The sequence below is a fragment of the Aptenodytes forsteri genome, unplaced genomic scaffold (assembly GCF_000699145.1).
Source record: "Aptenodytes forsteri isolate BGI_AS27 unplaced genomic scaffold, ASM69914v1 Scaffold308, whole genome shotgun sequence".
NCBI lineage: Eukaryota > Metazoa > Chordata > Aves > Sphenisciformes > Spheniscidae > Aptenodytes > Aptenodytes forsteri.
In genome coordinates, this window is record NW_008795475.1 from 720,901 (window position 1) to 732,798 (window position 11,898).

Here is an 11,898-nt window from a genome sequence, read left to right on the forward strand (position 1 = left end):
TAACAAACAGGCCTTTGCATGAAAAACAGAGCACTGCATCCACAGCATTAACCTTAGAAGCTGAAGGTGGTAAAAACTCCGTATTCTGTCTCACCGGCATGTTAATAATAAGCACCAAGCAAGCATCGACCTCCACGGCTTTCTAGAAATTTCACTATGAGCCAGTTATTGACAAAGTGAATTTTGCGCTACAAGGAAAAAACAGCACTTCAGATTTTTTGGAGTTTAGGTTTTATGCCAATAACACCTCCTCGCAAAAGGCATTCTGTCCTAAGCTTTCCAAACAGTCAGCAGACATCTGTTTCAAGACAGAAGCAGCAGTCAGAAATTTTCAAACATTAATGTGTTAACCCGATCTGCAAAGCTGGGTATCCTTTTTCACACACGGTCTGTCAGATGGACTAAACGAACCCACTGAAATTAAGAAAGGACTCTTCTGATCAAGTTAATTTTAGCTCAGACTATAAGCAATCACAAATCTCCTTGTAGTGTAAAAGTATGTGAATTCACTATCTCCCACTGATAACACTTAAACCTAGATTTTCCTTTTCTCTTTTGAGACCGTTTTTATGCATTTAGATAAAAAAAAATCATCTGCTATGCTTTCCACAAAAGAATGCAATGCAGTTGGACACTGAAAGGGAAGTTTACAATTATATAATGAACTGATTGAACGTTTAATAACATTTTAAAAGTACAACTCTAGAAGTCTTTTATGCATCTGTAGTTACTAAACACTTCAGTGAAAAATGTTCACAACATCATGGAAAATACTGCTGTTATGGACACGGACACGGAAGATAAGAAACCTGGATTATGTTTAGTCTTAGGACCTGAAAAAATAGACTGCTTCTTGACCCTCAGCAGTAACCATACCAGAGAATGTGGTTTTTGGTTGTTTTGTTGTTTTGGTTTTTTTCCAAAGAAAAGACACTGTGTCTATAGTTTCTGAAAAACTACAGAATGAGCAGACCTGAAGATGAAACTTCATATTTTTTCAAGTAATTCCTTCAGGGCAAGGTTAAGAGTTCAGCTGTGAAAAGGACATTACCAATTTCATGTCAAGATACGAAGGCAGTCATTTCTTTGAATACAAAAGTCAATTTGTAACTTCTTTGAAACGATTTTTCAAAAAGTGCACTTTCTGATAGAGCACTCTAAGTAGTATGCACTATATTTTAATTTTTAACAAAATTTTATGAGTGTATAAATTTTATGTTACTGGATGGATGGATGGATGGATGGATGTCTATATGTCTTTTCAACATAGAAAAGAACTTGCGACCCATAATGGATAAACTATAGCTAAATGTAAAAAGTGCATTTTTATAGCAACAACAACAAAAAAGTATCATTAACTTCTTTCAGACAGTGATTTTAGATGCTACGTGAAACCAAACTAGCTACAAATTCTTTGACAGAAACACAGAACCAATCAAGTTGGCAGCGTCCCTTTACCAAATCCGGAGCAACATATCTAAGTTTGATGTTGATAGACCTGCGCAGGCTTCAAACAAAATCAGATCTACGTGCTGTAATAAACACAACACCAAATATGCTGCATTCATCTTTAGAAGACCATTACAAATTTGGATCCGCCTCGCAGTGGAGGCCAGAGATTGAGAGTGACTCTCAAGGACAGCTGATGAAAGTTTCGGAGACTGCAGACAGATGATGTAACTGCATCGGTGGGGAGTAGTCAACCCGCGGCTTAAACCCAAGGACTTACCTGACACAAAAGTCAAGCAGTGACAATAGGCCAAACAGAAACCTGAGGTGACTGAAGCCATTTTACAAATTTCTTTGCCAGTTCCTTAAAGAGAGCTGCTCTCAAAGCCTGTTTGCGAAAGGGTTTACCAGCCGAGCTCTGCATTTCCACTGGAGATGCAGTTTATAAGAGAAATATTCTATATCAGCAAAAAAAAAGTTGCTAGTAAAAGTGCATTTACATTAGGACTTTTGCCAGGATATATACATATGTTTAAAAAATAAAATTAAATACTCTACATCCTTTTAGCAATACTGCTATACCGGTCAATGTTCCAAATGTACACCAGGCCTCGTTTCTGCCTCATAAAAACATCTCCAAAGGATAAATATTTTGACTTATGAATGCACTGTATTATATCAAACGGCAGGTATTATCAACAACATTTTTCTGGTCGTGGATTCTACCTTTCATGAGATTTTTCTAATGGTGAATCCATGGATAGCCACATTTTAGCTGCAGAAAAATTTATTTTACACCCGTGATAGCGTATTTACAAAAATCATGGTGTTCTTACTCACAGTCTAATTAATGGCCGAATTTCAACATTCACCCTGCATCAGCCTACAAACTGAAAAATCAGATCCCTTCCTGTACAGTTGATGACAGACTAGGAAATTCCTTCCCGTCTCTTCAAGGTAGTCACAGGACTTGACCTAGCCTTCGGAAATGCAGGCACTTGTCACTGCATTATGCAGCAACCATCAGATTTCTACAGTTAAACTACTTTGTTTTGGCACATATAGGAATCCTCCAGATTTGGGACTGTCCAGTAATTTTCATTTTGATTCACAAGGAAGACACAGGAAATAAAACTGAGATGCTGCTGTATATTCAAGTTGGATAATTAATAGAATTTCTTCTGTACAGTACTGTGTAAATGTGAGTGGATATTTAGAGCATACCTCATTGCAATTTTCCATCTATTTTTTCCAAAGATTATTTGCTTACAGATGTGCATACACATGTATGAGAAAACCTAAGCGGTAAAGGTTTTAAAAGCAACACATCTTCAATTTTACACATCTAGGGACGAAAAAACAAAAGAGTTAATGAAATGCTGGTGGCAATAAGCTCAGATTGGCCTGACAGCAGGTGAAATGTACAGGCAAAATTGCTATAAATACAAAAGCACATGTTTTCTCTTTTGTATTTCCATATTTACTGGCAGTCAAAAGTACAGCATGCTACTGGTAAAGTGAATTTTAAAAAGTCACCATGACAATATAACAAATTCTATCTCAGTTTTTTTTTCCTTTGTAGTGGGCCCTTTTAACCCAAACCTACATGTAAAAATGTGTGAACTGTCATTTTTCTAAAGTGTTTGTAATTAGGTGGTTTATGCTAGAAGACATAGATTGCTGTCAAGTATGTATTATTATTTTTGCTTTGTATTATTCCATAAGAATCTGTGGATATTCAATTAAAATGAGACTAATCCTTAAGCTTTTTTTCCTTTGTAGTGGGCCCTTTTAACCCAAACCTACATGTAAAAATGTGTGAACTGTCATTTTTCTAAAGTGTTTGTAATTAGGTGGTTTATGCTAGAAGACATAGATTGCTGTCAAGTATGTATTATTATTTTTGCTTTGTATTATTCCATAAGAATCTGTGGATATTCAATTAAAATGAGACTAATCCTTAAGCAAAAATGCATTCCTCTCTTTTTGTCAGTATCCTTTATTTAGACTTTGGTTCCAGACGGAAAATACGATGAAAATTTTTGTTTGGATGCTATTCCCTTGAATAAAGCAAGTCAAAGTCCTCCCTGGCAATGATGATACTGCAAAATGAACTTCTTGGAATGTTTTTACTAAAATAACTTCTACTCTACCAATATGGCATATGATCTTTCCAAGTTTCCCTCGGAGTTATGCTTTAGAAAAGAGTCATGGAAAAATTGCTTCCCTTGGGTTTCTATCAACCTGTACAGAACCATACTTGTCTCAGGTTTTTAATCTCACGTTATTTTTACATATCTTTTTTACACTCAAATTGATAAAATGCTTGGGAATTAAGTTATAAAAACAAACACACACAAAAAAAATCCCAAAGCCACTTAAACAGAAAAAAACCCCAAACCTTATAAATAGTATTTACAGGAAAATGCCTGAGATGTCTAATTTGAGTGGTTTTTAGATAGGTTATTAACATATTTCAATTAATGAATTGGAAGTATGAATACATACAAGTCTAATCCACAATACAATATATAATACAAGCATTACTGTATTCATGCTGTGAAATAACTCATTCAGGAAAAGCGTATTAGTTTAAATGAGTATATATTTGTAGGGCTACACTTTTGCTGTATGTATGTATGTATGAAAGCAGATTTTTTGCTATGATTTTGTTTTCACCAAAAAAACTCTACCCCAATCATATCAGTATCAACAACATTTTTTCTGCTCAACCTCTCTGACATTTTGTTAAATTTATATACAAAAGTTTGCAGAAGGAATTGCAACGCTATGTCTCAAATATTAAATCTGTGTGGACAGTAACAATGCAGGAACCTGTTGTTGCAGGGGTGTAACAGTAGTATGCTGCTAACCCCAGGCAGCGTACTACAAAATCCTGTATTTACTTGCTTTTGCAGCGCCTCTGATGTAGGCACATGTTTTTAGGTTATGAATGAAACAGTTCTAAACTATTTCAAGTGGCCTTGCACCAAAAGGCCACTAGCACCAGTGGTGTGTCATGAGGGAATCTGATCAATGATGACAAAAAGGGAGACAGGGAGTCTTGGTTGAGGTATGCCAAAACCCAGCTCTAAGCCCAAAGAATGCAACCGATACAGCAGACAAAGCTCATCGTGTTATGACTACACCGTGCCACAAGAAATAGGATTAGCTGCTACCCTACCAAAGCAACAAAGTTCCCCCATCAGAAGACAAGATGTCCTTCCTCAAAAGAAAACATACGCTTTAATCACCCTTCACTGTAGTTTTCCATTAGCCACATTATAGTCCTCCAGTTGACTGATTGCAATTTTATAGTATTGTTTTCATTTAGCAGTCTTTAAAAGAATATTCCCTAGTCTTTAAGAATATTCCCTAGAAGAGACATTTTAAAAGACCTCTGCAGCAAACTGGCTGCCATTTAAAAGATAGAGAAGAGAGGCACTCAAAAAAACCCAGAATCTTGTAAATATATTAAGATTACCTTGTTGGTTTGAGGGGTTTTGGCAGAACGGGAGAGAAAAGTTAAAGAGTAACGGTTTACTGCTCTTGTCACCACTTAATTTACCTGTGCTACGTTTTTCTTCAGTGCCTATCTGCAGACCTCCGCTGTAGCACTCTGTGTTGGATGCACTGCTAGTCCCGTGAATCAGGTCTGCTCTGAAGATACCAGACAAGGCCTTTCAGTGGACGTAAGAGTTGGAACGCTTACTTCGCTTTTCTCGATTGGACCTGTGATCTTTTTAACCAAGATGGTGGCTCCTGTGATTAAGATCAGTAACGGAACGTCAGGTAAATTTTCTGGAAATTTTTCTAATGAAAGTTTAGACACTATAAACTCCCCATCAACCACACAGTTTTCATGGTTCATTTTCTCTGTATTAGGTGCCTGAAACCCACCTAAATTGCAATGCTGCCTTTATGAATCTCGCATGTACTCCACAATCAGCTCTAATTTTAAGGCAGAAGAAACCATAACGTCACCATATTGCGTGATTTAAAAATATAAAAAAAAAGCTTGTCCTTCCTCCAAAACATAAAATCATTTTCCACCTAGACCTCACTTTTGCAGTTTGAATGAAAAGTCAGTATTTTCCCACTCCTTCTCAGTACTGAAACCTCTTCTGTCACAAGAGTTGTGAACTAAGCTGTCACCCAAGTGGAAATCTCTTCTCCCACATGTGCATTATGCGACTGTTCTTCCCTTTAAAATGACTGAGGTTCCTGAATGAAGCAATGTTCAAGAACAAGCTAATTACCTCAAAGACTATTCTGAGGCGTTTGCCATCATTGCTAATCATGATGCGCCACAGATAGAAACCAAGATTCCCAGCCTAAAACCATTAGAATCTTCTCCAAACAACTAACCTCAACACTAGTGATGAGATTCATCTCACCTAATTTTATCAATCTAAAAATTAGATACGGAGTCTAAATTAGTTTTAGGTTCTGTCTACAGTCGATGAAAAGAGATGATTTCACCTGTCGTAGGATGGGATGAATCACTCTGTGGTGATGCCTCTCTCTCTCTCCACTGATAAGAGATGTAGCTAAATACCTAGCTTTACACCACGCACGTATCTTTTAGACTGCCAGTTAAATGAATCACAACCTAGGGGAGGAAAATGAAGCGATAATGCAAGTGAAAAAGGGAGAAAGCGATAGGACATTCCTTCCTTTTTTAGCACACGGAGTTTAGTACTTTGATCATTCAACTTGTCACCTTGGGTTAACTTCTCAGGATGTTTGAGACTTTTTTGTGTACTTGACCTTTTGTTTAACAATCTAATATGATCAAAAGCAGTCAGTTTCCCTGAGTTACGTAAGACTGGAGATTAACAAGGGAATGCTAGCTGAAGAGCTGAGTTTTGAGAAGAGATTTGAAGCAGGAGAGAAAGCCAACACATTCCAGTTAAAATTCTTTTTAGATTGGTTGTATTTTTTTTAGTCCATCAGAGAACAGTCACAATGGAAAACTCAGCTTCTAGGCAAAAGTTAATAATGCCCAAATGAGAGTTTTAAAAATAAGATTTCGTACCTGGAATGGAAAGAAAAGAGAAATTACGGGTAGGAATTGGACAATATTGCTCATACATGCTCAGAACATTGCTTTGAGAAAAACTAATTGTGAGAGCACTTGAGCTAAAGACTGACTGGGCTTGAGTGTAAAGACATTGACTCCTCCTGTTATTGTAAGCAAGCAGCACTGCATCAAAATAAACTTGATTCTGTGCTCAGTGTTCCCCATCCTGCCCCAAACAACCTGCAGTCTCCCAAATCCGGATAACTCCTCACATCAGGCAAAGGACAGTCAGTATTCTCGCATCATGTTACTCCACTTTAACATTTTTTTCATTCTTTAAATGCCCAAAATTTCTGTTCCCTTATTTCTTGTGGTTTGATTGTTGTTAGTACATCATACTGCAGTCAAATAAATCAAGGTTAATGATTAATAATTCTACCACCGTGAACAATGTTTTGAATTCCAAATATAGCCTTTTTGAAAAGATTACATCCACAAAAATCCATTTTAAGGAACATTTCTTAAAATCCATTTTAAGAATTTAAAGGCTGTCAACCCTTTCTCTTTGTGTGTTACAATATAGTCATTAATTACATGATAAATGGAAAACATTCTTTTACACAGGGCACCTAGCTCATAGGTATGTTAATTTTGCAGTGTTAAAATTCTTTTAATGTAGCTCGTTGTGTATGTCTGTTTTTGTGGAAATCTTTTTCCAAAGCAAACTAAAAATAAATGAATTGTATAGATCTATAATCAAAACAGTGAATTTTTGCTAAACTCATTATATCAAGCACCCAACTTATTTTAGTAAAAACTTACCAAAAACTATTAGCCTGAGGCAGTCTCTCAGCACGGGAAATTGCAATATGAACACAGTGTGTGTGACCAAGTTTTATTCTATTACCAAAAAAACCCCAACCAAAAACCCCAAAAACAACAAGCCTGGTAATGAAAATAACTAGTCTGTGTATGGTGTTGCTGTCACAAGTTTTGACTAAAATTGAAGATAGGTATCCTTTTTCTGTCTGTTTGTCTTTAACAACAAAAACAGTCTTACAAAATGTTAGTCACATCAGTAAATCTACCAAGACAACTAAATTTTTATATAAAATGGCTCCGCAGCAACTTAATTTATTCAGTGAAGATCATCTCCCTGCGCAGGATCTCTCTCCCCAGATCTTAGCCATCTTTGAGTTACACGTATAGTCTAAGTTTGTGCGGTCACTGTAGTGGCCCATGGTCAATAGGCAGAAATAGGCACCTCCGGAGGATGGCTCAGCCCATCCATCCTACCGTCAGCTGTGGGCGACATCAGTCCTGGAACTTTGAGATGGCTGAGCAGAATGAACCCCACCCGCAGGTTGACACGGGTGGAGGTAAGAAATGATCTTCCTGTGTCACTGGAACTACACTCCCTTTGGGGGAAGAACTGGTCTGTAAGGTCCTCCCGGCATCTCGCAGCTGTGGGAGAAGCAGCCTGGCCCCAGGCACCTCTGTGCCCCTGAAATGAGATCAAATATACAAGGACTAACACTGAGAGTACACTGATCCCAGAAAACAGGAGGTAACTCTTCTGCCGTCTGATTTGGATCCCATACCCACATGTCAGAGTGACCCGGAAGGCAAGCAGTTCGCTCCTAGTGAAGGGAGCATTTTGTTCTTTTTGTCAGCTACCTCTAGCCAAGGCAGACGAGGGGAGCACAAAAGGGCAGCGTGGGCTCTGTTCTTAGCACAGCACTGAACATATTTAGCATGGCTATAAGTGAAGAGCAGCAACAGAGGTATTAACGGCATCAAACAGGGGAGAACCACAAAGAACAGAAGAAGAGAAATGTGCATTCATTAACTTGTCTTCTATTTACAGTGTTTCCTTTCCAAAATACATTCAAAGTGTTAGCCCTGCACACCCTGCTGAGTGCACTTAATTGTCTTTTACCCCAGGATTATATCTGGGTAAGCAACTACAACACACTGAAGCGCCCTGATTTTTCTTAAGTGTTATCAGAAGAAAGCGCGTATACTAGAGTATACACTATATATCTCTCTCTCTCCTACACGAGGATCAGAACTGATATTCTCTGTTTCTTTAAAACAGAACTCAAAATAACCCAAATCGAAGCCAAAATAACTCAGTGGACAAGTTACCCATTGTAAACTCTATGGCAAGTGGCTTTCAAGGCTCAGGCTGAAAGGCTGCAGTCCAGAAGACGCTTAGTCCCGTGTGTCTGGGTGACACAAGGGATTAAAGTGCACCATGATGTTCAGACAGGGACTGCACTGAAGCATCTCACAGGAACCAGTCATGCAGGAATCGGGATGGTGCAGGAAGGATCAGGAAGAAGCTGCAAAGGAATGCTAAGAATGCAGAAAAGAGCAGAAAAATCTTTGGTAACATTTAGAATTGGTAGAAACATTTAAAAGAGACAGTTTACCCAGAAATGCACCCCACAGAGGTGGCATGGTAAGGACAAGCAACACACAAAAGCTAAAGAGAAAAACAGGAACCCTGTGGTTGCCGTTCTTTCTCCTCTCCCCAACCCCAGCTGAATTCCTTGCTCTCTTGAGGCACCTTTTTATCCAATGCAAAGGGCTTCTCTATTTCCCCGTGCGAAATCCTGTTGGGACAGAGAGTTTCTCCAACAGGCAGGTGGAGCGTGGTGGAGTGGGAGGATTGTAGCCTGGGAATGTCATAGATGCCAGGGTAGCAAGGGACAGAGCACAGGGAAGCCTCAAAACCCACCTCAAAACCTGAGAGCTGGCTTAGCCCTACCAAGCTCAGAATGAAGCAGCGTGGACAAGGATGAGCTTTTAACAGCAAGAAAAGGAAAACTTCCCTTCATATATTACCTATTCAGACTGATTTTGAAGAGATTGTAGCCTGGGAATTTCATAGATGCCAGGGTAGCAAGGGACAGAGCACAGGGAAGCCTCAAAACCCGCCTCAAAACCTGAGAGCTGGCTTAGCCCTACCAAGCTCAGAATGAAGCAGCGTGGACAAGGATGAGCTTTTAACAGCAAGAAAAGGAAAACTTCCCTTCATATATTACCTATTCAGACTGATTTTGAAGAGTCTGTCAAACATACCGGAAAAACTGTCAGAATATTTTGAAGCGCTGGATGAATCATCACACGTTAACAACATGCCTTACAGCTCAGCTTCTTCACTGCATGTTTGCTGTGAAAAGCTTGAACACTTATTTCATGCCTTATTCATTCTCCATCCTTCTTCATTTTCCAAACTACCTTCACGTTTTGCTTACTTCCTCTCTTCTGATCCATCAGTACGATCTACATTGGCCAAAAGATTCAGCTGAGGGGGGAGCAAGATTGGACATTCTCTCTCCTAGAATATAAATCAGAGAGTTAAAAACTGGGATTCTATTACTTTTTAAAAATGCTTCTAATTCGTTGCTACTGACTATACAATTTATAGCAACACACAGATCAGGAGTAACTAATTTAACAATGTCACACATCCACAAACATATGTCAGCTGTCAAATGAGTCTAGAAATGTCTGGCATCTTTTTAAAAATTTATCCCTGGAATTACTGCAATTGTTACCTGGCACCACACAGATACAAAATAGAAGCATGTCTTGCATATCTTACTCCTTTTTGCCTCTATATCCGCTAATCCCGTGAAACAAATTCCTCATGTAGACCACTGAAATCCAGAGAGGATCCTTTCTTGCAGCATCGTGGTCAACAGCTCTAAAGGGCTCCAATCAGGAAAAGTTTGGGAAGCACAGTGTGGGGAGTGAAACAACTGCAGAACCTGCTACTTTGGGAACTGAGAATTTAGAATAATTTCTCCATCTCTGATTGAACTTCTTCAGTAATGAGCTGGCTGCCTTTGGCTCCAGTTTTCCCTTCCCTCACAAGCTTCACTTCAGATTACCTCTTAATCTGTTCCTTTTACACTTACCCTCTTGTCCTCTCATTCAGGCCCCATCGCTTTTCCTTCCCTCTAGAATATTTTTTCTGGGTTAATCCCATATCCCCAAAGTAATGATATATTGAAACGTTTTCATCTGTATTTTTCTGTGTGCACAGCTGCTTCTCCCCCATCCCATCTTGTCCAAGTTCTCAGAGCGTGACCTGTCTACCGCTCTGTCCCTGCCTCCTCCACGGGACTACAGACCCTCTGCCACCAACAGCAGCCACGGGATCAGCTGCAGCAGTGGCAGAAAATATCACCACTGACGGTGGCAGCTCCTGGCTGCGAGCCACTCCGCATATCACTGTGACAAGATGCCAGCTAGTTAAGCATTATACTGTTCAAGCTTGTTATTCTACTAGCCTAATTTTCCTTACTATTAGCTCTTCTAGTTACTGGCAGTTAACAGTGAAGTACTGGTCCACTGACGTTCTCTCCCTCGCTTTTGTTTAAAATAAAAGCCTACCTTCCTCCAGAGGGGGTATGACAGTTTTTGCATTGTTGAGACAGGAGCAGCCTCCAAAGCCTTGGAGAAGGACTCTCTCTGGAAAGAATAAATAAACCCATGATTTAAAAATTCACAAGTGAAAATTACTTTCATTCCTTTGCCTGTTCTTCCACTAGCTGGTATGCCGACTCATCCAGCCCCCTCCCCCAGGTCTCTAGCAGAAGGAACCTTGGCATAACCTTGCTCATACCATAAACAATGTCTTATGATTAGTGAAGGATTTAAATTCTGAATTAACGCTTTAGAATAAATGAGTCATATTCTGCAACAGAAAGGTCAGTGGACACACAGAAACTAAACTATCCCAGGGAAATGATATCATGACAGCTCCATGAATATTAAACTGGCTTCTGCCAAATTTATCTCAGTTTTAACAAAGAAGATTAATATTAAACTTTTAGTAAACATTAGTATTCTAAAAATAACATAAAGAGAGGGAACATTTTCTATCTTTGATTGAAGCACACCGTTGAATGGTATTTGTATTAGTAAAGTGTCAAGTAGATAACGTATCTGCAGGATAAACAAGCACAAAAAAAAGGAAGTTTCAGATGACCAACGCATAACTCACTGAGAAATGTGGCTAACATAACTTGCTAAAAAAAGCATTTATGAAGACTTGGCATTTGCATAGACATATTTTTACGGGTTGGGTGAAGTTTGTTGTAGCTGGTAAGTGTAACTGTCACCATTCATTTCAGACAGTTTTTTGTTCGAGGTCTTTTTTGTTCTCAGGGAAGCAGACAGCTGAAATGCCGGAGATCTCCAAATACAGGCAGGCACATGCCAGCACCTAAAGGAACAGCAAGTCTGAGGCCATTCAGGAATCTGAGCTATGTGGGTGAATACGATTTCACCGGATGTTTGGTGCATGAGTATGAATACGGGTGATAGAAAAACCACGTCAAGTAGCTTAAAAACAAACTCAGGAAAAGCCAGACACATCCACAGGAGAACTGAGGAACCGTGAAGGAAAG